Source organism: Schistocerca gregaria, chromosome 2 (genome assembly GCF_023897955.1).
Source record: "Schistocerca gregaria isolate iqSchGreg1 chromosome 2, iqSchGreg1.2, whole genome shotgun sequence".
NCBI lineage: Eukaryota > Metazoa > Arthropoda > Insecta > Orthoptera > Acrididae > Schistocerca > Schistocerca gregaria.
The window spans coordinates 971,195,095-971,219,151 of record NC_064921.1 but is presented as its reverse complement, the minus strand read 5'-3'; the positions used below and the strand labels follow the sequence as shown (position 1 = coordinate 971,219,151).

The following is a 24,057-nucleotide window of genomic DNA, read 5'->3' as shown; positions in this document are numbered from 1 at the left end:
CGCCGACTCAAACCGCAACCTAATCTCAAAGCTTCCCGTAACCAAAGCAAACAACAACCAGCACAAGAGGAAGCGACGGCCAAGAACGTCTTGTATGAAATCATCACGGAAAGACCTAAGGAGGTACCTTCAAGTGACATTAGTGATGCAAAGCCCCTCGGTAAAACTAAAACCCGAGATGTTCGGCATCCTGCACCAAAATGAGGCTGTAAGATGAAAAAAAAAGGATTTTGTTGAACCAGTTTCATTTCTAATTGTACTACTGTCTTAGTCATATTTCAGAGGAACCAGATGAAGTGTTTACCGAGCTTCAAATACTGACTATTCTTTTAGATGTTTGTTTAAGCGGAGTCGTTTCTCCCTTCTAGAAGCTGCACATCTCTTTTTTTTTATTAATATTTTGTTATCTTTTTAATCACTTATTTACTTTTTCTGCAAACTAAATGTCCCAGGCATATACACTTACGACTATCAATATTAACAGGATTACATCCGTGACTAAAGTTACAGCGCTCAAGGATTATTTATATGAGTCAGGGACGGACATTGCTTTCCTACAGGAAGTAGTGCTGACTAATCTTACAGTGCCTGGATATTTGGCGATTTTAAATGTCTCACTTGACACCAACGTCGGTACAGCAATTTTAGTCAGGGAGGGGATTCCTGTCTCGGATATCGAGAGGTTGGACTCCGGCAGAGCGATAGGTATAAAAGTCTTTGGTTCTACCCTTATCAATCTGTATGCCCCTTCTGGCACATCCAATAGAATGGAAAGAGCACAGTTCTATAAAGAAGAAATCATTTATTTATTACGGAAAAACCCAAAAGATCTTATAATAGGCGGTGATTTTAATTGTGTGATAAATAAGAAAGACCAGGTTCCGAATTTTAATAACTGCCATGAACTGAAGCGTTTCGTTACTGTTTTACAGCTTAAAGATGCTTGGGAAATAATGTATCCCACATTTGTGGCATTTACATTCCTAGGTCCTCACTCACGTAGCAGGATCGACAGACTCTACATATCGCAAAGTCTAGTTAGCTCCTTCATTAAAGCAGAGACGATTCCAGTTTACTTTTCTGATCATAGCTCCGTGCTAGCTTCCATCAACCTTACTGCGCAACCCACTCGCCGTTTTAGAAGTTCATGGCACCTTAATACGTCACTGATGCAGGACGACGGATTAGAAGAAAGTTTGACAGAAGCGTGGGCATTGTGCCTCCGCTCTGCAGACAGACACGTCTCAGTACTAGACTGGTGGTGCAACAGGGCAAAGCCTAAACTGAGAAAAGTTCTCATCCAGTATAGTGTACAACGATCGAAAGACTTGAAAAATTCCATAGAATTTTATTATACCATGCTGCGAAATTTATATGAGCAGGCAAACACTTCCAACGTCCGTCTGGCAGATATCAAGCAAACTAAGGCCAAATTGCTCAGTCTTAAAAGACAGCAGATGGAGGGTCTGAAATTAAAATCCAAGGCTAAGACAGTCGTGGAGGATGAACATGCTTCCTTGTACCATCTACTGAAGCACGAAAGAAACAGGAGACGCACCTTCATTGATGGACTTCAGTCTGAAACTGGCGAGACACTCACGACTCAGAGAGACATCGTCAATGCAGTGCACAAATATTACGAAGACCTATACACTGCCAACCCGGTATGTGAAGAGTTCTTCGATGAGTTCCTTAGTTCCATAGCTCCACAGGTCTCGGACGAGGAAAACGAAGACCTTCTCGTTGAGTGTACTAACGAAGATATCCACAGAATCATCTGCAAATCTCCTCTGAGGAAATCGCCGGGACCGGATGGTTTGCCTGTTGAATTTTATAAACGATACTGGCCACTGATTGGTGACATGTTTACCCGAATGACGAACGAGGTGCTTCAGGGAAAGCATTTACCTGCTGTTTTTAAAGAGAGCACAATAGTACTAATCCCAAAAAATGCTGCAAAAAGAAACCTCAACAACTTTCGTCCTATCTCCCTGTTAAACTCCGATTATAAAATCATCGGCAGAATTTTAAACAACAGACTCTCACAGTTGGCCAAAAAGATAGTAAGTCCATACCAGTCCTGCGTGCCTACCAAGAGCATTTTCAAAAGCATAGCTGAATATAGAGATATAATTGCAATCACTGCTGTGACCACCATAAAATGTGCTATCATGTTTATTGACTTCCAGAAAGCATTTGATCGTGTGGATCATAGATTCCTTAGTGCCACACTGAACAAAATAGGTTTTAATGAGCGAGTCGTAAGTGTGATCAGAAATGTTGCAACAGGCATCAGCGCTTGTATATCAGTTAACTGCCAGAGGACAAAGCAGATTCAGATCAGGCGCGGCGTTCCTCAAGGAAGCCCCCTCTCCATGTTCCTATTCGTGCTTTCATTAGAACCTTTCCTCCGCAGTGTTCATGCCACTCTAACTGGCATCACATTATCTGGTCACCGAACAGTCATAAACGCCTATGCCGATGATGTCGGAGTCGTCCTGCGAAATCCCGACGACATTTTGAAATTGGAAACGCTAATTAAAAAGTACTGTAGAGTCTCCGGAGCAGGTGTCAACGCAAACAAAAGCAAACTCCTAAACCTGCGGGGTTTTCAACATACCACCTTAGCCTGGGCCACAATGGTCACCCAATGCAAAGCACTAGGAATAACACTGGCACCTTGTCCGTTAAAAATGGCAGCTATCAATTGGAGAAATACGTCGGGACAACTTCTTGGAACAACAAGAGAAAACCTCCACCGTAACATGAACCAAGTTCAGAGGGTGATTTTCATTAACCACTGCATTCTCTCCAGGAGTTACTTTATAGCACAGATCTTCCCACTACCGAAAATGATTGGAAAAAAGATAATGTCTACCATTGCCAGCTATCTTTGGAGAGGGGATATATTCAGAGTCGACGCAAAAACTGCGACCTTAGATCCCAGGAATGGAGGTTTGGGGTTAGTTGACATCAGAAATAAGGCGTCTGCGCTTTTTATAAAAAGGACCGCCACTATCCTTAGCGACCACGCTGATAGCATTACAACTAAATTATTTGAAGTTGTCAGGCCTGCCAGTTTACAGGCGCCGGTGAATGTGCAAAAAATAAATAACCGGCTCCAGTACGTTCGTGTATATTTTGTGGAATTCAGCTATCTCGGCGGTGTCATCATCAACTCACGACGGATCACGGCCCGCGATATTCTGTGCCATCGAAAGAAAATGGAGGGGAGAAACAAATTGGAAAGTAAATACCCACACACTGATTGGGACGCCATATGGAAAAATATTAATATGCGTGGTCTACCATCGGACGTCAAGTCAGCGTGGTATAAAACAGTGAATGAGACCGTAAGCACCAATGAAAGGTTACATGCAATCGGCGTTAGCGACACGAACCTATGTCTCAAATGTAAATTGATCGACACGTTAGTGCACAGATTCACGTGCGGTGGCAATCTACAACTCTGTAATTGGATTAGGGAACAACTGGCTTTTCTTACGAGATCTTCGGTGGAAAATTTTCCCCCTGTTACATTCCTCAGGCCTCAGACTTGCTATTTTCCAGCAGCAAAAAACAACTCGGTCCATTGGTTAATGGGACACTATGTGAATTACGTAATTAATCACCTGGGAAATGACAATTCCACTGATTTTTACATGTACTTGAAGTGTGCTTTTTATAACGCCCTGAAATATAAAGACCACAAGAAAAACTACGGCAATATGCTTAAAATTGTATTCGAGCGACTGGGCATTGGTTGACAAGCCAACGAGATAAACAAAAATCGTTTATTTAAGCGAAACGACGCTTAAACAAAAACAATTGGGGAGAAGTACAATTTTACAGTTTCATATTACAATCACTTATCCTCTGCTGGCAAAGAAGGCTATTTTGTTTATTGCACAGAAGAAGCCGAAGCCGAAAGCCAGTATCGCAGGGTTAAAGATAAATTGTTTTCTTATACATTCATTTTATGACTGAGAAGGAAGTCTCATTTGTTTCCATGGAAGGGAACATACTTTTTTATTATTATTATTAATCTCAAGAAGGAAAGGAGGCTATGGAATTAGTGCCTTAACATAAAATTCCTTCTTCACATTCCATGAAGATTTTTCTTTTACAATAAAAAAAATAACAAACAAACAAAAATAATAATAATAACAATAAAAAAAACTAAACAGAAATTTAAAAAAATAATATACAGGTTCAGGGTCCACTACTTCCTACAACTTTATTATATATTACAAAGAAGTATGCTAGGTTGCCGAGAAGCAGTGGATGAAAAAAAAAAAAAAAAAAAAAAAAAAAAAAAGACGGACGAGTCATCTGGTCCAGAATGAGATTAAAAAAAAAAAAAAAACTAAAAAAAAAAAGTTGGTAGAGCACTTGCCCGCGAGAAAAAAAAAAAAAAAAAATGGTGTAACGGTTAGCACTCTGGACTCTGAATCCAGCGATCCGAGTTCGAATCTCGGTGGAACCTTCGTTTAGTCTAAATTTTCTGTAATAAGAGTTTCTCGCTGAGGAAGTAGCAGCAATAGGCTCACGGCGTTAGTTTCTACGTTTGTGTAAAAAACGATGCGTCTATAAAACGGCCGAATATTGGTGCGACTTTGTGACCTATATAGAACATTAAACGAGTAATACCTGTAAGAGCAAGCAATTTTACGATAATTCGAAGAAATATCATTATCCCACGAAGGTTAAAAATCCCATGATTATCAACTAGCTATTACAAGCTGAGCAAATGAATTTCCTTTAAAATAGGTTTAAAACATAGGGAGGTTCTGACTCAGTGGGCATTCTCTGGAGCCTCTTTGCTGATGAGATTAGAAAAACAGTCCTCTGGGCCGGATTTGAACCAGCGACCTATGGATAACTGTGAATCCTCCACTACAGTCCACCGCTCTACCAACTGAGCTACCAGAGGCTGTGTATACTTTCTTATTCCTACTCATTGCTTTACGTCCGTCCCTGTCTGCCGACTGCACACACTGCTACTCAGCGCGGCCATATAGACGCACAGGAAATGCAATCATCGGCTGCAACTGCAAACATTGCCCAGATTAAGTTTTATAATGCTCATTGGTGTCGATTAGGTTAAAATATGCAAGTAGGAAGTGTCTGAAGTATGTCAGAGGACTGCTAAGTGTATTACGAGTGTTATCCTGCTGTCTGGTTCCATGGTGTAACGGTTAGCACTCTGGACTCTGAATCCAGCGATCCGAGTTCGAATCTCGGTGGAACCTTCGTTTAGTCTAAATTTTCTGTAATAAGAGTTTCTCGCTGAGGAAGTAGCAGCAATAGGCTCACGGCGTTAGTTTCTACGTTTGTGTAAAAAACGATGCGTCTATAAAACGGCCGAATATTGGTGCGACTTTGTGACCTATATAGAACATTAAACGAGTAATACCTGTAAGAGCAAGCAATTTTACGATAATTCGAAGAAATATCATTATCCCACGAAGGTTAAAAATCCCATGATTATCAACTAGCTATTACAAGCTGAGCAAATGAATTTCCTTTAAAATAGGTTTAAAACATAGGGAGGTTCTGACTCAGTGGGCATTCTCTGGAGCCTCTTTGCTGATGAGATTAGAAAAACAGTCCTCTGGGCCGGATTTGAACCAGCGACCTATGGATAACTGTGAATCCTCCACTACAGTCCACCGCTCTACCAACTGAGCTACCAGAGGCTCTGTATACTTTCTTATTCCTACTCATTGCTTTACGTCCGTCCCTGTCTGCCGTCTGCACACACTGCTACTCAGCGCGGCCATATAGACGCACAGGAAATGCAATCATCGGCTGCAACTGCAAACATTGCCCAGATTAAGTTTTATAATGCTCGATGGTGTCGATTAGGTTAAAATATGCAAGTAGGAAGTGTCTGAAGTATGTCAGAGGACTGCTAAGTGTATTACGAGTCTTATCCTGCTGTCTGGTTCCATGGTGTAACGGTTAGCACTCTGGACTCTGAATCCAGCGATCCGAGTTCTAATCTCGGTGGAACCTTCGTTTAGTCTAAATTTCCTGTAATAAGAGTTTCTCGCTGAGGAAGTAGCAGCAATAGGCTCACGGCGTTAGTTTCTACGTTTGTGTAAAAAACGATGCGTCTATAAAACGGCCGAATATTGGTGCGAGTTTGTGACCTATATAGAACATTAAACGAGTAATACCTGTAAGAGCAAGCAATTTTACGATAATTCGAAGAAATATCATTATCCCACGAAGGTTAAAAATCCCATGATTATCAACTAGCTATTACAAGCTGAGCAAATGAATTTCCTTTAAAATAGGTTTAAAACATAGGGAGGTTCTGACTCAGTGGGCATTCTCTGGAGCCTCTTTGCTGATGAGATTAGAAAAACAGTCCTCTGGGCCGGATTTGAACCAGCGACCTATGGATAACTGTGAATCCTCCACTACAGTCCACCGCTCTACCAACTTTTTTTTTTTTTTTTTTTTTTTCCTAGAACCAAGAACTACTCGAACCCAACCAACCCAAGGACACCACACTCATCCACGCCCGAGGCAGGACTCGAACCCGCGACCGCAGCAGTCGCACGGCTCCAGACTGCGCGCCTTTTTTTTAATTTTTTTTTTAACGCAACATTTTCGTAAATATTCGCGCCGAAAATTGGCGATGTATGATTGAATTTATTTTAACAGCATCTTCACGTAAAGCAATTTCTCGTTCGTTGTCAATCAAATATGGACAAGTTTGAGGGCGCTTGATAAAGCTTGCAAGTTGCCTATAAAAATAAAAGCCGCTTAATATTTGTTACAATAACAAAAATTAGTAAACAGACAAACAGCATTGGGAATTCAATAAAAGTTTATGCAAATACAAATGTGTTTTCTCATCATATTACTTTTCAAATGTAATATGCACTAAATAATAACACTAGTAAATATGAATTAAAAAAAAAAAAAAATGTGAGCCGGACTTGATGCAGCTATCCACTGATTACGGAGCGTTTTTTTTTATATATATTTGTTCATATCACATAGGACGCCCTCCAGGCGAAAAAAAAATTATGTGGAATTACCATCAGTAACATATAAAATAGAAAGGGAATTATAGGAATTAAAGAAAACGCCCTCCTGGCAGAACAGACAAAGCAGCATCCGCGTCCCGCCAACTTGTGGGTAGACGCACACCGAATCCCAAGGCAGTCAGGCATGTTCCAGGCACGTCTTCACGAAGAATATTGCATTTTCCGGTACATGGGACTGAGTCCTGGTATTACACACTCTCATTGAAGTCATCTTCTCATACCTGGGACACCCCAGCTGCAGGGGGGATCGAAGAAGGCACTACCCAAAAAGTTGGCATAGTACTGACGGTATCGCGGATGGTGCATGAGAAAAGTAAAGCGATCTTGCAGAAATGTCCAAAAATCAAGAACACTCTTATCACCTTCATGGAACAAATAAGAGATCGAGAGACCTTTTATCCAGATCACAGCGTTGGTCTTCGTACTTGGGAAGTATGTCTCATCTGGGAACAGAAGAGATTTCGGTGTAATGCCATGGGGAGCCGTACGTAGAAGAAAGGCAAGCATCTTCTGAATCAGCTGCCACACCTCTGCAGAAGATCCACACATCAGTCGATGTTCGTCCGTATCAAGCGTTTGACAGCGAGGACACAGCGGCGAATCTGTCATTTTTATGGCATGTAGACGAAGTTGTGTCATGTATTTTCCATTAACGACCAAATACCAGGTCGCACGTGCGCTCGTGTCTAGGTATATATGGTGTACAGAACGCCATACCACGGGCCATGCGATCGTAGGATATCGCCTTTCCACAACATTCCGAGTGTGATTTCTCATCATGATTCGGTAAACATCACGTGCCATAGGGGGTCTGGTACTAGGTAAGTCGGCATGGACATAACTGTATTCGATGAAAAAGGTCCGGATATGTGAGAGAGGGGAAGAAATATGGGCTACTGCAACGGGTGCCACTCGAGAGGGAGGGGCCACTTCATCAATCAGGCTTCCCGATAATCCGTTTCGGCGGCGGATCCACGATTTAACCATCGTACTTACATAAAGGGCAGCTGCTCTCGCTCGGACGTTGACAAGGCCGAGGCCGCCATCTCGAGGAGGAAGTGTCAGCGTGTCGTAGCGGACTTTGAAGATAAGACCCGCGCTAACAAAGTAGCCGAACGCCGCCTGAAGTCTGTGTGCCATTGCCTTTGGCATCGGTAAAATCTGTGCTAAATGGGGTAGTCGCGAGACTAGATGAGTGTTAACAAAATCCACCCTTTGTAACATGTCCAATGCTCTCAGGAGGTTGCCACGAACGTTCGTGCGGATAGCTTGAAGCAGGCGTTTGTAGTTAAATGAGATCGTGCGCTGTATATCACGCGTGAAGGTGATCCCCATACATTTGAGCTTGTCCACTAATGGCAATGGTGCCACACTCTCAGCTGGAAGGCCTCTACCGACGGACATAGCACTAGATTTCGTCAGGTTCACACGGCTGCCCGCAGCAGCCCCGTACTGGTTGATCCACGCCAGTGCCTCTCGCACTTCATCCTCCGATAGAACCAAGAACACCAAGTCATCTGCATAGGCGCGGCAGATGAAAGAAGTCCCCCTCATTGTTATGCCTGTCAACCGGCTCCTCAAACCGTGTAATAGTGGCTCAAGGGCAATGGCGAAAAGCAGCATCGACAGCGGACATCCTTGACGGACCGACCGCATGACGTTAATAGGGCCCGCCACACGGCCATTGACCAGCACCCGCGACGTGGCACCTCGGAGAAGCCGCAAGACGAGGTGTATAAACCTGTGGGGAAAGGCCATCCGTCGGAGTACGTTTTCGAGAAAGTCATGACTCACTCTATCAAAGGCGTGGTCGAAGTCCACTGTCACTAAGGCACCACGACTGCGACAGGTCATGGTCAGGGCTATAACGTCACGGTAATCGCTGAGTGCCGTCTGAATGTTACTATCACCTCCAAAGCACGTTTGATCCAGAGAGATAACTTGAGGGACGACGCGCCTAATGCGAGCGCCAAGAATCCGGGTAAAAATCTTGAAGTCACAATTTAACATGGTCAGCGGTCGATAATGTTCCACTCCTCGACCTCCCGATGGCTTGGGGACCGGGATAAGCAAGCCTTCTACGAATTCGGGTGGGAGAGGAAAGTCAGGGTTCATCAGTTCTTCATACATCGCAGTCCAGCGTGAGCCCATGATGTCATGAAATGTGTGGTAAAACTCCAGCGGGAACCCATCTGGACCTGGGGCTTTGTTTGCCGCACCCTTATGAAGAGCATCGGTGACGTCATCAGCCGTAATTGTCGCCGTGAGAATCTCCGCAGCAGACTCGTCCAGGGTATCTGTCAAGGAACGGAGGACATCAGACATTACCGCCACGTTCCGGTCCTCTGCTGCATAGAACTCGTTGTAGTGATCCACAAAGGCTCTTACGATGTCATTCTGGGACGTCAATCGACGACCATCTGGCATGTCGAGGGCGTTGATCAACTTTCTACGACACCGCTGCTTCTCTCGGATAACATGATGCATGGACGGGAGCTCTCCTGGTACACATTCGTGACATCTTGCGCGTACTACTGTGCCTTCAAGGCGGTGACGCATAAGAGAAATTATCTTCGCCTTAATACGTTGAATTTCAACCTGTCGTTGAACTGAGGGGGCAAGGTTTGAGAGTTCCCGGAGAATTGTGAAATAGTATTCCATGGTATGTCGGTGCCATAACATTTTATCGCGACCGTAATTCATCATAGAACGACGTAAAGCAGGCTTGGCGCAGTCGATCCACCACCGAAGTGTTGAAGGATACGCTGGAAGGCGTCTCACACAGTTGTTCCACGTCGTCTCTACGACCTGCCTACATTCCGGATCCTTGAGATGGGCCACATTCAGCTTCCACAGGCCTCGACCGCGCCACACCTTCTGCCTCTGGAGCGAAACAGTGCAAATGTAGGCGATATGGTCGGAAAAGGCGGTAGGCCATAACTCAGCGTCAAGCGTGGCAGTTACGAGTCCTGGGGACACGTAGACACGGTCAAGACGACTTGCTGAATGGCTGGTGACGTACGTATACCCAGGCCGATCGCCATGCACGCGGTCCCAAGTATCGGTGAGTTTCAGTTCATGCACAAGCAGCTTGAGTTCCTGGCATGTGGTGAAATGGGGATGTTGGTCCTTTTGGGATAACACACAATTGAAGTCGCCGCCAAGAACAATATGGTCGTAACGTCCGACAAACAAAGGAGCGATCTGTTCTGAATAGAATCGCGACTGCTCCCGTCGCTTGGCCGTGCCCGAGGGAGCGTAAACATTGATGACTCGAACACCGTGGAAAGTCACAGCAAGACCCCTAGCCGATGGTAGGTAAATCACGTCATTTACATCAATGCCTTCCTTTAAAAGAATAGCTGTCCCACTGCCACCGTCGGCACACGGCGTGAGGTAGGAAACATAGCCATAGACATTAGGAAACGTCGCCAGGCGAACTTCCTGCAAAAGGGCAACATCTAGGTCCGACGCCCTCAACATATCACGGAGCAATTGTAGTTTGACAGGGGTGCCAATGGTATTGACATTGATGGAGCCAATCCTGTAAGCTTGTCGTAGAATTGGGACTACAGGGACGCTCATGGAGGCACGAAGAGCAGCAGCGAACAAGAATGTTGTCCCAGTAGGCTGCACATCCCCATCCTGTAACCCTGTCGATTAGGAGTCGTGGGCTGGAGCAGCGGCATTCGCGGCTGTCTCACTAGTTGGTGTTTCGTCGGCTACATCGTCAGACCACGCAAGGGTGCGTGGTTGGTGTGCGTCCAGTGGAGTACCAGCAGAGTCCGAAGGCAGTGTCACGTCGGTGGTGGAAGAGTTGTCCTGGCTCAGCTGTTGTTCAACGTCCATAGGTACAGCGCCTGGTGCATGCAAGGATGGTTGTACGTCCGACGGAGTGCAAGTTGGTGCTTCCACCACAGATTCGTCCTTCGGGGGAACAACTTGATAATTTTGATCTTCATCGTCTTGAGACTGCGTCCTGCAGGTGTCAGACGGGGCGATCCGCCGTTTCCGACGTCTCTTCGGCGACCGTTGCTTGCGCACGTGATCTTCAGTGTCCGAAGACGCCTGGGGATCCGGATGTTCAGGCACAAAAGCATCGGTAGGCACAATCATGGAGTCAAGGGCCATCCCCTGTCCTTGAGATTGCTCACCACTGCACACGTCGGGAGGAGGAGGCAAGGGCGTCGGTCCGTCCGCAACAGCCTGAGGCAGTACCGGAGACGACGATGTACCAGTAGTAGGAGCCAGTGGTGTTCGCGGTCGGGGGTCGCTATGGAGAGCTTCGACAAACGTCAGCGGTAGCGACGTCGGAGCGGTCGTGGCCGGCAGGTCCCCAGGCGGTAACTGTGTGATTCTGCGCTGCAGACAGCTGGAACGGAGGTGTCCTTCTTTGCCACATCCCGAGCATGTCTTCGGCTGTCCATCATAAATAATAATTGCACGGCAGCCACCAATATATAAAGAGGGCGGCACATGTTTGGTTAGTTCTATGCGGATCTACCGTACTCCATTGAGAACCAGGTATGTAGTGAACTGAACCCACTTCTCAGCTGTGTGGCTAATCACTTTTCCATATGGATGGAATGCAGATACCACTACCTCTGAAGGCACCTCGAAAGGGAGTTCAAAAACACGTATCGTGCGCAGTCCAAGTCCCGCATGTTCCACAGTTACGTCACCGATGTGTCCATCAGAGTGACGGAACTTAAGACCACTTCGAGTTGCATCTAGAATTTTTTCACATATGTCTTCGTTGACCAATTTCACGTATACCACATTGCTCACTATAGAAAGGTGGATGCCAACAAGATCGTTGCAGTCAATCTTGACTTCATCTCTGATAAACTGTTCGATTTCCAGTTCTTTTGGTCGGGCATATTCAGGTGCAAAGCTAATCTTCAGTGTCGATTTTCGGTGGGCATAAGCCATTCTCTGTCGAATGAAATATAGCGCGCAAAGACGGCAGAATCACGTAAACAACTACGCGAGCGAGCTGCGCGGCGAGGACGTAAACAAGACGTCCGTGCCGCTAGCGTGCCGAAAGGCGACTTTTTTTTTTTTTTGCAAAGCCCCACTTGGGTGCAGAAGCGAACTCTCCCAGCACAGCGCACGCGCCAACACGTCCACACAACTGCGATACAAACCACCTACCAACTGAGCTACCAGAGGCTCTGTATACTTTCTTATTCCTACTCATTGCTTTACGTCCGTCCCTGTCTGCCGTCTGCACACACTGCTACTCAGCGCGGCCATATAGACGCACAGGAAATGCAATCATGGGCTGCAACTGCAAACATTGCCCAGATTAAGTTTTATAATGCTCGATGGTGTCGATTAGGTTAAAATATGCAAGTAGGAAGTGTCTGAAGTATGTCAGAGGACTGCTAAGTGTATTACGAGTCTTATCCTGCTGTCTGGTTCCATGGTGTAACGGTTAGCACTCTGGACTCTGAATCCAGCGATCCGAGTTCGAATCTCGGTGGAACCTTCGTTTAGTCTAAATTTTCTGTAATAAGAGTTTCTCGCTGAGGAAGTAGCAGCAATAGGCTCACGGCGTTAGTTTCTACGTTTGTGTAAAAAACGATGCGTCTATAAAACGGCCGAATATTGGTGCGACTTTGTGACCTATATAGAACATTAAACGAGTAATACCTGTAAGAGCAAGCAATTTTACGATAATTCGAAGAAATATCATTATCCCACGAAGGTTAAAAATCCCATGATTATCAACTAGCTATTACAAGCTGAGCAAATGAATTTCCTTTAAAATAGGTTTAAAACATAGGGAGGTTCTGACTCAGTGGGCATTCTCTGGAGCCTCTTTGCTGATGAGATTAGAAAAACAGTCCTCTGGGCCGGATTTGAACCAGCGACCTATGGATAACTGTGAATCCTCCACTACAGTCCACCGCTCTACCAACTGAGCTACCAGAGGCTCTGTATACTTTCTTATTCCTACTCATTGCTTTACGTCCGTCCCTGTCTGCCGTCTGCACACACTGCTACTCAGCGCGGCCATATAGACGCACAGGAAATGCAATCATCGGCTGCAACTGCAAACATTGCCCAGATTAAGTTTTATAATGCTCGATGGTGTCGATTAGGTTAAAATATGCAAGTAGGAAGTGTCTGAAGTATGTCAGAGGACTGCTAAGTGTATTACGAGTCTTATCCTGCTGTCTGGTTCCATGGTGTAACGGTTAGCACTCTGGACTCTGAATCCAGCGATCCGAGTTCGAATCTCGGTGGAACCTTCGTTTAGTCTAAATTTTCTGTAATAAGAGTTTCTCGCTGAGGAAGTAGCAGCAATAAGCTCACGGCGTTAGTTTCTACGTTTGTGTAAAAAACGATGCGTCTATAAAACGGCCGAATATTGGTGCGACTTTGTGACCTATATAGAACATTAAACGAGTAATACCTGTAAGAGCAAGCAATTTTACGATAATTCGAAGAAATATCATTATCCCACGAAGGTTAAAAATCCCATGATTATCAACTAGCTATTACAAGCTGAGCAAATGAATTTCCTTTAAAATAGGTTTAAAACATAGGGAGGTTCTGACTCAGTGGGCATTCTCTGGAGCCTCTTTGCTGATGAGATTAGAAAAACAGTCCTCTGGGCCGGATTTGAACCAGCGACCTATGGATAACTGTGAATCCTCCACTACAGTCCACCGCTCTACCAACTGAGCTACCAGAGGCTCTGCATACTTTCTTATTCCTACTCATTGCTTTACGTCCGTCCCTGTCTGCCGTCTGCACACACTGCTACTCAGCGCGGCCATATAGACGCACAGGAAATGCAATCATCGGCTGCAACTGCAAACATTGCCCAGATCAAGTTTTATACTGCTCGATGGTGTCGATTAGGTTAAAATATGCAAGTAGGAAGTGTCTGAAGTATGTCAGAGGACTGTAAGTGTATTACGAGTCTGATCCTGCTGTCTGGTTCCATGGTGTAACGGTTAGCACTCTGGACTCTGAATCCAGCGATCCGAGTTCGAATCTCGGTGGAACCTTCGTTTAGTCTAAATTTTCTGTAATAAGAGTTTCTCGCTGAGGAAGTAGCAGCAATAGGCTCACGGCGTTAGTTTCTACGTTTGTGTAAAAAACGATGCGTCTATAAAACGGCCGAATATTGGTGCGACTTTGTGACCTATATAGAACATTAAACGAGTAATACCTGTAAGAGCAAGCAATTTTACGATAATTCGAAGAAATATCATTATCCCACGAAGGTTAAAAATCCCATGATTATCAACTAGCTATTACAAGCTGAGCAAATGAATTTCCTTTAAAATAGGTTTAAAACATAGGGAGGTTCTGACTCAGTGGGCATTCTCTGGAGCCTCTTTGCTGATGAGATTAGAAAAACAGTCCTCTGGGCCGGATTTGAACCAGCGACCTATGGATAACTGTGAATCCTCCACTACAGTCCACCGCTCTACCAACTGAGCTACCAGAGGCTCTGTATACTTTCTTATTCCTACTCATTGCTTTACGTCCGTCCCTGTCTGCCGTCTGCACACACTGCTACTCAGCGCGGCCATATAGACGCACAGGAAATGCAATCATCGGCTGCAACTGCAAACATTGCCCAGATTAAGTTTTATAATGCTCGATGGTGTCGATTAGGTTAAAATATGCAAGTAGGAAGTGTCTGAAGTATGTCAGAGGACTGCTAAGTGTATTACGAGTCTTATCCTGCTGTCTGGTTCCATGGTGTAACGGTTAGCACTCTGGACTCTGAATCCAGCGATCCGAGTTCGAATCTCGGTGGAACCTTCGTTTAGTCTAAATTTTCTGTAATAAGAGTTTCTCGCTGAGGAAGTAGCAGCAATAGGCTCACGGCGTTAGTTTCTACGTTTGTGTAAAAAACGATGCGTCTATAAAACGGCCGAATATTGGTGCGACTTTGTGACCTATATAGAACATTAAACGAGTAATACCTGTAAGAGCAAGCAATTTTACGATAATTCGAACAAATATCATTATCCCACGAAGGTTAAAAATCCCATGATTATCAACTAGCTATTACAAGCTGAGCAAATGAATTTCCTTTAAAATAGGTTTAAAACATAGGGAGGTTCTGACTCAGTGGGCATTCTCTGGAGCCTCTTTGCTGATGAGATTAGAAAAGCAGTCCTCTGGGCCGGATTTGAACCAGCGACCTATGGATAACTGTGAATCCTCCACTACAGTCCAGCACTCTACCAACTGAGCTACCAGAGGCTCTGTATACTTTTTTATTCCTACTCATTGCTTTACGTCCGTCCCTGTCTGCCGTCTGCACACACTGCTACTCAGAGCGGCCATATAGACGCACAGGAAATGCAATCATCGGCTGCAACTGCAAACATTGCCCAGATCAAGTTTTATAATGCTCGATGGTGTCGATTAGGTTAAAATATGCAAGTAGGAAGTGTCTGAAGTATGTCAGAGGACTGCTAAGTGTATTACGAGTCTTATCCTGCTGTCTGGTTCCATGGTGTAACGGTTAGCACTCTGGACTCTGAATCCAGCGATCCGAGTTCGAATCTCGGTGGAACCTTCGTTTAGTCTAAATTTTCTGTAATAAGAGTTTCTCGCTGAGGAAGTAGCAGCAATAGGCTCACGGCGTTAGTTTCTACGTTTGTGTAAAAAACGATGCGTCTATAAAACGGCCGAATATTGGTGCGACTTTGTGACCTATATAGAACATTAAACGAGTAATACCTGTAAGAGCAAGCAATTTTACGATAATTCGAAGAAATATCATTATCCCACGAAGGTTAAAAATCCCATGATTATCAACTAGCTATTACAAGCTGAGCAAATGAATTTCCTTTAAAATAGGTTTAAAACATAGGGAGGTTCTGACTCAGTGGGCATTCTCTGGAGCCTCTTTGCTGATGAGATTAGAAAAACAGTCCTCTGGGCCGGATTTGAACCAGCGACCTATGGATAACTGTGAATCCCCCACTACAGACCACCGCTCTACCAACTGAGCTACCAGAGGCTCTGTATACTTTCTTATTCCTACTCATTGCTTTACGTCCGTCCCTGTCTGCCGTCTGCACACACTGCTACTCAGCGCGGCCATATAGAAGCACAGGAAATGCAATCATCGGCTGCAACTGCAAACATTGCCCAGATTAAGTTTTATAATGCTCGATGGTGTCGATTAGGTTAAAATATGCAAGTAGGAAGTGTCTGAAGTATGTCAGAGGACTGCTAAGTGTATTACGAGTCTTATCCTGCTGTCTGGTTCCATGGTGTAACGGTTAGCACTCTGGACTCTGAATCCAGCGATCCGAGTTCTAATCTCGGTGGAACCTTCGTTTAGTCTAAATTTCCTGTAATAAGAGTTTCTCGCTGAGGAAGTAGCAGCAATAGGCTCACGGCGTTAGTTTCTACGTTTGTGTAAAAAACGATGCGTCTATAAAACGGCCGAATATTGGTGCGACTTTGTGACCTATATAGAACATTAAACGAGTAATACCTGTAAGAGCAAGCAATTTTACGATAATTCGAAGAAATATCATTATCCCACGAAGGTTAAAAATCCCATGATTATCAACTAGCTATTACAAGCTGAGCAAATGAATTTCCTTTAAAATAGGTTTAAAACATAGGGAGGTTCTGACTCAGTGGGCATTCTCTGGAGCCTCTTTGCTGATGAGATTAGAAAAACAGTCCTCTGGGCCGGATTTGAACCAGCGACCTATGGATAACTGTGAATCCTCCACTACAGTCCACCGCTCTACCAACTGAGCTACCAGAGGCTCTGTATATTTTCTTATTCCTACTCATTGCTTTACGTCCGTCCCTGTCTGCCGTCTGCACACACTGCTACGCAGCGCGGCCATATAGACGCACAGGAAATGCAATCATCGGCTGCAACTGCAAACACTGCCCAGATTAAGTTTTATAATGCTCGATGGTGTCGATTAGGTTAAAATATGCAAGTAGGAAGTGTCTGAAGTATGTCAGAGGACTGCTAAGTGTATTACGAGTCTTATCCTGCTGTCTGGTTCCATGGTGTAACGGTTAGCACTCTGGACTCTGAATCCAGCGATCCGAGTTCGAATCTCGGTGGAACCTTCGTTTAGTCTAAATTTTCTGTAATAAGAGTTTCTCGCTGAGGAAGTAGCAGCAATAGGCTCACGGCGTTAGTTTCTACGTTTGTGTAAAAAACGATGCGTCTATAAAACGGCCGAATATTGGTGCGACTTTGTGACCTATATAGAACATTAAACGAGTAATACCTGTAAGAGCAAGCAATTTTACGATAATTCGAAGAAATATCATTATCCCACGAAGGTTAAAAATCCCATGATTATCAACTAGCTATTACAAGCTGAGCAAATGAATTTCCTTTAAAATAGGTTTAAAACATAGGGAGGTTCTGACTCAGTGGGCATTCTCTGGAGCCTCTTTGCTGATGAGATTAGAAAAACAGTCCTCTGGGCCGGATTTGAACCAGCGACCTATGGATAACTGTGAATCCTCCACTACAGTCCACCGCTCTACCAACTGAGCTACCAGAGGCTCTGTATGTTTTCTTATTCCTACTCATTGCTTTACGTCCGTCCCTGTCTGCCGTCTGCACACACTGCTACGCAGCGCGGCCATATAGACGCACAGGAAATGCAATCATCGGCTGCAACTGCAAACACTGCCCAGATTAAGTTTTATAATGCTCGATGGTGTCGATTAGGTTAAAATATGCAAGTAGGAAGTGTCTGAAGTATGTCAGAGGACTGCTAAGTGTATTACGAGTCTTATCCTGCTGTCTGGTTCCATGGTGTAACGGTTAGCACTCTGGACTCTGAATCCAGCGATCCGAGTTCGAATCTCGGTGGAACCTTCGTTTAGTCTAAATTTTCTGTAATAAGAGTTTCTCGCTGAGGAAGTAGCAGCAATAGGCTCACGGCGTTAGTTTCTACGTTTGTGTAAAAAACGATGCGTCTATAAAACGGCCGAATATTGGTGCGACTTTGTGACCTATATAGAACATTAAACGAGTAATACCTGTAAGAGCAAGCAATTTTACGATAATTCGAAGAAATATCATTATCCCACGAAGGTTAAAAATCCCATGATTATCAACTAGCTATTACAAGCTGAGCAAATGAATTTCCTTTAAAATAGGTTTAAAACATAGGGAGGTTCTGACTCAGTGGGCATTCTCTGGAGCCTCTTTGCTGATGAGATTAGAAAAACAGTCCTCTGGGCCGGATTTGAGCCAGCGACCTATGGATAACTGTGAATCCTCCACTACAGTCCACCGCTCTACAAACTGAGCTACCAGAGGCTCTGTATACTTTCTTATTCCTACTCATTGCTTTACGTCCGTCCCTGTCTGCCGTCTGCACACACTGCTACTCAGCGCGGCCATATAGACGCACAGGAAATGCAATCATCGGCTGCAACTGCAAACATTGCCCAGATTAAGTTTTATAATGCTCGATGGTGTCGATTAGGTTAAAATATGCAAGTAGGAAGTGTCTGAAGTATGTCAGAGGACTGCTAAGTGTATTACGAGTCTTATCCTGCTGTCTGGTTCCATGGTGTAACGGTTAGCACTCTGGACTCTGAATCCAGCGATCCGAGTTCTAATCTCGGTGGAACCTTCGTTTAGTCTAAATTTCCTGTAATAAGAGTTTCTCGCTGAGGAAGTAGCAGCAATAGGCTCACGGCGTTAGTTTCTACGTTTGTGTAAAAAACGATGCGTCTATAAAACGGCCGAATATTGGTGCGACTTTGTGACCTATATAGAACATTAAACGAGTAATACCTGTAAGAGCAAGCAATTTTACGATAATTCGAAGAAATATCATTATCCCACGAAGGTTAAAAATCCCATGATTATCAACTAGCTATTACAAGCTGAGCAAATGAATTTCCTTTAAAATAGGTTTAAAACATAGGGAGGTTCTGACTCAGTGGGCATTCTCTGGAGCCTCTTTGCTGATGAGATTAGAAAAACAGTCCTCTGGGCCAGATTTGAACCAGCGACCTATGGATAACTGTGAATCCTCCACTACAGTCCACCGCTCTACCAACTGAGCTACCAGAGGCTCTGTATACTTTCTTATTCCTACTCATTGCTTTACGTCCGTCCCTGTCTGCCGTCTGCACACACTGCTACTCAGCGCGGCCATATAGACGCACAGGAAATGCAATCATCGGCTGCAACTGCAAACATTGCCCAGATTAAGTTTTATAATGCTCGATGGTGTCGATTAGGTTAAAATATGCAAGTAGGAAGTGTCTGAAGTATGTCAGAGGACTGCTAAGTGTATTACGAGTCTTATCCTGCTGTCTGGTTCCATGGTGTAACGGTTAGCACTCTGGACTCTGAATCCAGCGATCCGAGTTCGAATCTCGGTGGAACCTTCGTTTAGTCTAAATTTTCTGTAATAAGAGTTTCTCGCTGAGGAAGTAGCAGCAATAGGCTCACGGCGTTAGTTTCTACGTTTGTGTAAAAAACGATGCGTCTATAAAACGGCCGAATATTGGTGCGACTTTGTGACCTATATAGAACATTAAACGAGTAATACCTGTAAGAGCAAGCAATTTTACGATAATTCGAAGAAATATCATTATCCCACGAAGGTTAAAAATCCCATGATTATCAACTAGCTATTACAAGCTGAGCAAATGAATTTCCTTTAAAATAGGTTTAAAACATAGGGAGGTTCTGACTCAGTGGGCATTCTCTGGAGCCTCTTTGCTGATGAGATTAGAAAAACAGTCCTCTGGGCCGGATTTGAACCAGCGACCTATGGATAACTGTGAATCCTCCACTACAGTCCACCGCTCTACCAACTGAGCTAACAGAGGCTCTGTATACTTTCTTATTCCTACTCATTGCTTTACGTCCGTCCCTGTCTGCCGTCTGCACACACTGCTACTCAGCGCGGCCATATAGACGCACAGGAAATGCAATCATCGGCTGCAACTGCAAACATTGCCCAGATTAAGTTTTATAATGCTCGATGGTGTCGATTAGGTTAAAATATGCAAGTAGGAAGTGTCTGAAGTATGTCAGAGGACTTCTAAGTGTATTACGAGTCTTATCCTGCTGTCTGGTTCCATGATGTAACGGTTAGCACTCTGGACTCTGAATCCAGCGATCCGAGTTCGAATCTCGGTGGAACCTTCGTTTAGTCTAAATCTTCTGTAATAAGAGTTTCTCGCTGAGGAAGTAGCAGCAATAGGCTCACGGCGTTAGTTTCTACGTTTGTGTAAAAAACGATGCGTCTATAAAACGGCCGAATATTGGTGCGACTTTGTGACCTATATAGAACATTAAACGAGTAATACCTGTAAGAGCAAGCAATTTTACGATAATTCGAAGAAATATCATTATCCCACGAAGGTTAAAAATCCCATGATTATCAACTAGCTATTACAAGCTGAGCAAATGCATTTCCTTTAAAATAGGTTTAAAACATAGGGAGGTTCTGACTCAGTGGGCATTCTCTGGAGCCTCTTTACTGATGAGATTAGAAAAACAGTCCTCTGGGCCGGATTTGAACCAGCGACCTGTGGATAACTGTGAATCCTCCACTACAGTCCACCGCTCTACCAACTGAGCTACCAGAGGCTCTGTATACTTTCTTATTCCTACTCATTGCTTTACGTCCGTCCCTGTCTGCCGTCTGCACACACTGCTACTCAGCGCGGCCATATAGACGCACAGGAATGCAATCATCGGCTGCAACTGCAAACATTGCCCAGATTAAGTTTTATAATGCTCGATGGTGTCGATTAGGTTAAAATATGCAAGTAGGAAGTGTCTGAAGTATGTCAGAGGACTGCTAAGTGTATTACGAGTCTTATCCTGCTGTCTGGTTCCATGGTGTAACGGTTAGCACTCTGGACTCTGAATCCAGCGATCCGAGTTCGAATCTCGGTGGAACCTTCGTTTAGCCTAAATTTTCTGTAATAAGAGTTTCTCGCTGAGGAAGTAGCAGCAATAGGCTCACGGCGTTAGTTTCTACGTTTGTGTAAAAAACGATGCGTCTATAAAACGGCCGAATATTGGTGCGACTTTGTGACCTATATAGAACATTAAACGAGTAATACCTGTAAGAGCAAGCAATTTTACGATAATTCGAAGAAATATCATTATCCCACGAAGGTTAAAAATCCCATGACTATCAACTAGCTATTACAAGCTGAGCAAATGAATTTTCTTTAAAATAGGTTTAAAACATAGGGAGGTTCTGACTCAGTGGGCATTCTCTGGAGCCTCTTTGCTGATGAGATTAGAAAAACAGTCCTCTGGGCCGGATTTGAACCAGCGACCTATGGATAACTGTGAATCCTCCACTACAGTCCACCGCTCTACCAACTGAGCTACCAGAAGCTCTGTATACTTTCCTATTCCTACTCATTGCTTTACGTCCGTCCCTGTCTGCCGTCTGCACACACTGCTACTCAGCGCGGCCATATAGAAGCACAGGAAATGCAATCATCGGCTGCAACTGCAAACATTGCCCAGATTAAGTTTTATAATGCTCGATGGTGTCGATTAGGTTAAAATATGCAAGTAGGAAGTGTCTGAAGTATGTCAGAGGACTGCTAAGTGTATTACGAGTCTTATCCTGCTGTCTGGTTCCATGGTGTAACGGTTAGCACTCTGGACTCTGAATCCAGCGATCCGAGTTCGAATCTCGGTGGAACCTTCGTTTAGTCTAAATTTTCTGTAATAAGAGTTTCTCGCTGAGGAAGTAGCAGCAATAGGCTCACGGTGTTAGTTTCTACGTTTGTGTAAAAAACGATGCGTCTATAAAACGGCCGAATATTGGTGCGACTTTGTGACCTATATAGAACATTAAACGAGTAATACCTGTAAGAGCAAGCAATTTTACGATAATTCGAAGAAATATCATTATCCCACGAAGGTTAAAAATCCCATGATTATCAACTAGCTATTACAAGCTGAGCAAATGAATTTCCTTTAAAATAGGTTTAAAACATAGGGAGGTTCTGACTCAGTGGGCATTCTCTGGAGCCTCTTTGCTGATGAGATTAGAAAAACAGTCCTCTGGGCCGGATTTGAGCCAGCGACCTATGGATAACTGTGAATCCTCCACTACAGTCCACCGCTCTACCAACTGAGCTACCAGAGGCTCTGTATACTTTCTTATTCCTACTCATTGCTTTACGTCCGTCCCTGTCTGCCGTCTGCACACACTGCTACTCAGCGCGGCCATATAGACGCACAGGAAATGCAATCATCGTCTGCAACTGCAAACATTGCCCAGATTAAGTTTTATAATGCTCGATGGTGTCGATTAGGTTAAAATATGCAAGTAGGAAGTGTCTGAAGTATGTCAGAGGACTTCTAAGTGTATTACGAGTCTTATCCTGCTGTCTGGTTCCATGGTGTAACGGTTAGCACTCTGGACTCTGAATCCAGCGATCCGAGTTCGAATCTCGGTGGAATCTTCGTTTAGTCTAAATCTTCTGTAATAAGAGTTTCTCGCTGAGGAAGTAGCAGCAATAGGCTCACGGCGTTAGTTTCTACGTTTGTGTAAAAAACGATGCGTCTATAAAACGGCCGAATATTGGTGCGACTTTGTGACCTATATAGAACATTAAACGAGTAATACCTGTAAGAGCAAGCAATTTTACGATAATTCGAAGAAATATCATTATCCCACGAAGGTTAAAAATCCCATGATTATCAACTAGCTATTACAAGCTGAGCAAATGAATTTCCTTTAAAATAGGTTTAAAACATAGGGAGGTTCTGACTCAGTGGGCATTCTCTGGAGCCTCTTTACTGATGAGATTAGAAAAACAGTCCTCTGGGCCGGATTTGAACCAGCGACCTATGGATAACTGTGAATCCTCCACTACAGTCCACCGCTCTACCAACTGAGCTACCAGAGGCTCTGTATACTTTCTTATTCCTACTCATTGCTTTACGTCCGTCCCTGTCTGCCGTCTGCACACACTGCTACTCAGCGCGGCCATATAGACGCACAGGAAATGCAATCATCGGCTGCAACTGCAAACATTGCCCAGATTAAGTTTTATAATGCTCGATGGTGTCGATTAGGTTAAAATATGCAAGTAGGAAGTGTCTGAAGTATGTCAGAGGACTGCTAAGTGTATTACGAGTCTTATCGTGCTGTCTGGTTCCATGGTGTAACGGTTAGCACTCTGGACTCTGAATCCAGCGATCCGAGTTCGAATCTCGGTGGAACCTTCGTTTAGTCTAAATTTTCTGTAATAAGAGTTTCTCGCTGAGGAAGTAGCAGCAATAGGCTCACGGCGTTAGTTTCTACGTTTGTGTAAAAAACGATGCGTCTATAAAACGGCCGAATATTGGTGCGACTTTGTGACCTATATAGAACATTAAACGAGTAATACCTGTAAGAGCAAGCAATTTTACGGTAATTCGAAGAAATATCATTATCCCACGAAGGTTAAAAATCCCATGATTATCAACTAGCTATTACAAGCTGAGCAAATGAATTTCCTTTAAAATAGGTTTAAAACATAGGGAGGTTCTGACTCAGTGGGCATTCTCTGGAGCCTCTTTGCTGATGAGATTAGAAAAACAGTCCTCTGGGCCGGATTTGAACCAGCGACCTATGGATAACTGTGAATCCTCCACTACAGTCCACCGCTGTACCAACTGAGCTACCAGAGGCTCTGTATGCTTTCTTATTCCTACTCATTGCTTTACGTCCGTCCCTGTCTGCCGTCTGCACACACTGCTAATCAGCGCGGCCATATAGACGCACAGGAAATGCAATCATCGGCTGCAACTGCAAACATTGCCCAGATTAAGTTTTATAATGCTCGATGGTGTCGATTAGGTTAAAATATGCAAGTAGGAAGTGTCTGAAGTATGTCAGAGGACTGCTAAGTGTATTACGAGTCTTATCCTGCTGTCTGGTTCCATGGTGTAACGGTTAGCACTCTGGACTCTGAATCCAGCGATCCGAGTTCGAATCTCGGTGGAACCTTCGTTTAGCCTAAA

General features: G+C 44.2%; 35 non-coding genes across 35 annotated transcripts; 18 read left to right on the top strand and 17 right to left on the bottom strand.

Annotated features, from left to right (window-relative positions):
• Positions 1-4,844: 4,844 nt before the first annotated feature.
• Trnay-gua (transfer RNA tyrosine (anticodon GUA)) lies at positions 4,845-4,933 on the bottom strand. Its single transcript is given in 2 exon segments — positions 4,845-4,880; positions 4,897-4,933. It is a non-coding gene; the product is annotated as a tRNA-Tyr (tRNA).
• A 247-nt stretch (positions 4,934-5,180) lies between these two features.
• On the top strand, positions 5,181-5,252 carry Trnaq-cug (transfer RNA glutamine (anticodon CUG)). Its single transcript has one exon. It is a non-coding gene; the product is annotated as a tRNA-Gln (tRNA).
• A 358-nt stretch (positions 5,253-5,610) lies between these two features.
• Positions 5,611-5,699, bottom strand: Trnay-gua (transfer RNA tyrosine (anticodon GUA)). Its single transcript is given in 2 exon segments — positions 5,611-5,646; positions 5,663-5,699. It is a non-coding gene; the product is annotated as a tRNA-Tyr (tRNA).
• A 247-nt stretch (positions 5,700-5,946) lies between these two features.
• On the top strand, positions 5,947-6,018 carry Trnaq-cug (transfer RNA glutamine (anticodon CUG)). Its single transcript has one exon. It is a non-coding gene; the product is annotated as a tRNA-Gln (tRNA).
• A 6,465-nt stretch (positions 6,019-12,483) lies between these two features.
• On the top strand, positions 12,484-12,555 carry Trnaq-cug (transfer RNA glutamine (anticodon CUG)). Its single transcript has one exon. It is a non-coding gene; the product is annotated as a tRNA-Gln (tRNA).
• A 358-nt stretch (positions 12,556-12,913) lies between these two features.
• Positions 12,914-13,002, bottom strand: Trnay-gua (transfer RNA tyrosine (anticodon GUA)). The gene is given in 2 exon segments: positions 12,914-12,949; positions 12,966-13,002. It is a non-coding gene; the product is annotated as a tRNA-Tyr (tRNA).
• A 247-nt stretch (positions 13,003-13,249) lies between these two features.
• Trnaq-cug (transfer RNA glutamine (anticodon CUG)) lies at positions 13,250-13,321 on the top strand. Its single transcript has one exon. It is a non-coding gene; the product is annotated as a tRNA-Gln (tRNA).
• Positions 13,322-13,679: 358 nt separating this feature from the next.
• Trnay-gua (transfer RNA tyrosine (anticodon GUA)) lies at positions 13,680-13,768 on the bottom strand. The gene is given in 2 exon segments: positions 13,680-13,715; positions 13,732-13,768. It is a non-coding gene; the product is annotated as a tRNA-Tyr (tRNA).
• A 246-nt stretch (positions 13,769-14,014) lies between these two features.
• Trnaq-cug (transfer RNA glutamine (anticodon CUG)) lies at positions 14,015-14,086 on the top strand. The gene has a single exon. It is a non-coding gene; the product is annotated as a tRNA-Gln (tRNA).
• A 358-nt stretch (positions 14,087-14,444) lies between these two features.
• Trnay-gua (transfer RNA tyrosine (anticodon GUA)) lies at positions 14,445-14,533 on the bottom strand. The gene is given in 2 exon segments: positions 14,445-14,480; positions 14,497-14,533. It is a non-coding gene; the product is annotated as a tRNA-Tyr (tRNA).
• A 247-nt stretch (positions 14,534-14,780) lies between these two features.
• On the top strand, positions 14,781-14,852 carry Trnaq-cug (transfer RNA glutamine (anticodon CUG)). The gene has a single exon. It is a non-coding gene; the product is annotated as a tRNA-Gln (tRNA).
• A 358-nt stretch (positions 14,853-15,210) lies between these two features.
• Positions 15,211-15,299, bottom strand: Trnay-gua (transfer RNA tyrosine (anticodon GUA)). The gene is given in 2 exon segments: positions 15,211-15,246; positions 15,263-15,299. It is a non-coding gene; the product is annotated as a tRNA-Tyr (tRNA).
• A 247-nt stretch (positions 15,300-15,546) lies between these two features.
• Positions 15,547-15,618, top strand: Trnaq-cug (transfer RNA glutamine (anticodon CUG)). The gene has a single exon. It is a non-coding gene; the product is annotated as a tRNA-Gln (tRNA).
• A 358-nt stretch (positions 15,619-15,976) lies between these two features.
• Trnay-gua (transfer RNA tyrosine (anticodon GUA)) lies at positions 15,977-16,065 on the bottom strand. Its single transcript is given in 2 exon segments — positions 15,977-16,012; positions 16,029-16,065. It is a non-coding gene; the product is annotated as a tRNA-Tyr (tRNA).
• A 247-nt stretch (positions 16,066-16,312) lies between these two features.
• Trnaq-cug (transfer RNA glutamine (anticodon CUG)) lies at positions 16,313-16,384 on the top strand. The gene has a single exon. It is a non-coding gene; the product is annotated as a tRNA-Gln (tRNA).
• A 358-nt stretch (positions 16,385-16,742) lies between these two features.
• Trnay-gua (transfer RNA tyrosine (anticodon GUA)) lies at positions 16,743-16,831 on the bottom strand. Its single transcript is given in 2 exon segments — positions 16,743-16,778; positions 16,795-16,831. It is a non-coding gene; the product is annotated as a tRNA-Tyr (tRNA).
• Positions 16,832-17,078: 247 nt separating this feature from the next.
• On the top strand, positions 17,079-17,150 carry Trnaq-cug (transfer RNA glutamine (anticodon CUG)). The gene has a single exon. It is a non-coding gene; the product is annotated as a tRNA-Gln (tRNA).
• A 358-nt stretch (positions 17,151-17,508) lies between these two features.
• Trnay-gua (transfer RNA tyrosine (anticodon GUA)) lies at positions 17,509-17,597 on the bottom strand. The gene is given in 2 exon segments: positions 17,509-17,544; positions 17,561-17,597. It is a non-coding gene; the product is annotated as a tRNA-Tyr (tRNA).
• Positions 17,598-17,844: 247 nt separating this feature from the next.
• Trnaq-cug (transfer RNA glutamine (anticodon CUG)) lies at positions 17,845-17,916 on the top strand. Its single transcript has one exon. It is a non-coding gene; the product is annotated as a tRNA-Gln (tRNA).
• Positions 17,917-18,274: 358 nt separating this feature from the next.
• On the bottom strand, positions 18,275-18,363 carry Trnay-gua (transfer RNA tyrosine (anticodon GUA)). Its single transcript is given in 2 exon segments — positions 18,275-18,310; positions 18,327-18,363. It is a non-coding gene; the product is annotated as a tRNA-Tyr (tRNA).
• A 247-nt stretch (positions 18,364-18,610) lies between these two features.
• Positions 18,611-18,682, top strand: Trnaq-cug (transfer RNA glutamine (anticodon CUG)). The gene has a single exon. It is a non-coding gene; the product is annotated as a tRNA-Gln (tRNA).
• Positions 18,683-19,040: 358 nt separating this feature from the next.
• Trnay-gua (transfer RNA tyrosine (anticodon GUA)) lies at positions 19,041-19,129 on the bottom strand. The gene is given in 2 exon segments: positions 19,041-19,076; positions 19,093-19,129. It is a non-coding gene; the product is annotated as a tRNA-Tyr (tRNA).
• Positions 19,130-19,376: 247 nt separating this feature from the next.
• Trnaq-cug (transfer RNA glutamine (anticodon CUG)) lies at positions 19,377-19,448 on the top strand. Its single transcript has one exon. It is a non-coding gene; the product is annotated as a tRNA-Gln (tRNA).
• A 358-nt stretch (positions 19,449-19,806) lies between these two features.
• On the bottom strand, positions 19,807-19,895 carry Trnay-gua (transfer RNA tyrosine (anticodon GUA)). Its single transcript is given in 2 exon segments — positions 19,807-19,842; positions 19,859-19,895. It is a non-coding gene; the product is annotated as a tRNA-Tyr (tRNA).
• Positions 19,896-20,142: 247 nt separating this feature from the next.
• Positions 20,143-20,214, top strand: Trnaq-cug (transfer RNA glutamine (anticodon CUG)). Its single transcript has one exon. It is a non-coding gene; the product is annotated as a tRNA-Gln (tRNA).
• Positions 20,215-20,572: 358 nt separating this feature from the next.
• Trnay-gua (transfer RNA tyrosine (anticodon GUA)) lies at positions 20,573-20,661 on the bottom strand. The gene is given in 2 exon segments: positions 20,573-20,608; positions 20,625-20,661. It is a non-coding gene; the product is annotated as a tRNA-Tyr (tRNA).
• Positions 20,662-20,907: 246 nt separating this feature from the next.
• Positions 20,908-20,979, top strand: Trnaq-cug (transfer RNA glutamine (anticodon CUG)). The gene has a single exon. It is a non-coding gene; the product is annotated as a tRNA-Gln (tRNA).
• A 358-nt stretch (positions 20,980-21,337) lies between these two features.
• Trnay-gua (transfer RNA tyrosine (anticodon GUA)) lies at positions 21,338-21,426 on the bottom strand. The gene is given in 2 exon segments: positions 21,338-21,373; positions 21,390-21,426. It is a non-coding gene; the product is annotated as a tRNA-Tyr (tRNA).
• A 247-nt stretch (positions 21,427-21,673) lies between these two features.
• Positions 21,674-21,745, top strand: Trnaq-cug (transfer RNA glutamine (anticodon CUG)). The gene has a single exon. It is a non-coding gene; the product is annotated as a tRNA-Gln (tRNA).
• A 358-nt stretch (positions 21,746-22,103) lies between these two features.
• Positions 22,104-22,192, bottom strand: Trnay-gua (transfer RNA tyrosine (anticodon GUA)). Its single transcript is given in 2 exon segments — positions 22,104-22,139; positions 22,156-22,192. It is a non-coding gene; the product is annotated as a tRNA-Tyr (tRNA).
• A 247-nt stretch (positions 22,193-22,439) lies between these two features.
• On the top strand, positions 22,440-22,511 carry Trnaq-cug (transfer RNA glutamine (anticodon CUG)). Its single transcript has one exon. It is a non-coding gene; the product is annotated as a tRNA-Gln (tRNA).
• Positions 22,512-22,869: 358 nt separating this feature from the next.
• On the bottom strand, positions 22,870-22,958 carry Trnay-gua (transfer RNA tyrosine (anticodon GUA)). Its single transcript is given in 2 exon segments — positions 22,870-22,905; positions 22,922-22,958. It is a non-coding gene; the product is annotated as a tRNA-Tyr (tRNA).
• Positions 22,959-23,205: 247 nt separating this feature from the next.
• Positions 23,206-23,277, top strand: Trnaq-cug (transfer RNA glutamine (anticodon CUG)). Its single transcript has one exon. It is a non-coding gene; the product is annotated as a tRNA-Gln (tRNA).
• Positions 23,278-23,635: 358 nt separating this feature from the next.
• Trnay-gua (transfer RNA tyrosine (anticodon GUA)) lies at positions 23,636-23,724 on the bottom strand. The gene is given in 2 exon segments: positions 23,636-23,671; positions 23,688-23,724. It is a non-coding gene; the product is annotated as a tRNA-Tyr (tRNA).
• A 247-nt stretch (positions 23,725-23,971) lies between these two features.
• Positions 23,972-24,043, top strand: Trnaq-cug (transfer RNA glutamine (anticodon CUG)). The gene has a single exon. It is a non-coding gene; the product is annotated as a tRNA-Gln (tRNA).
• Positions 24,044-24,057: the final 14 nt, after the last annotated feature.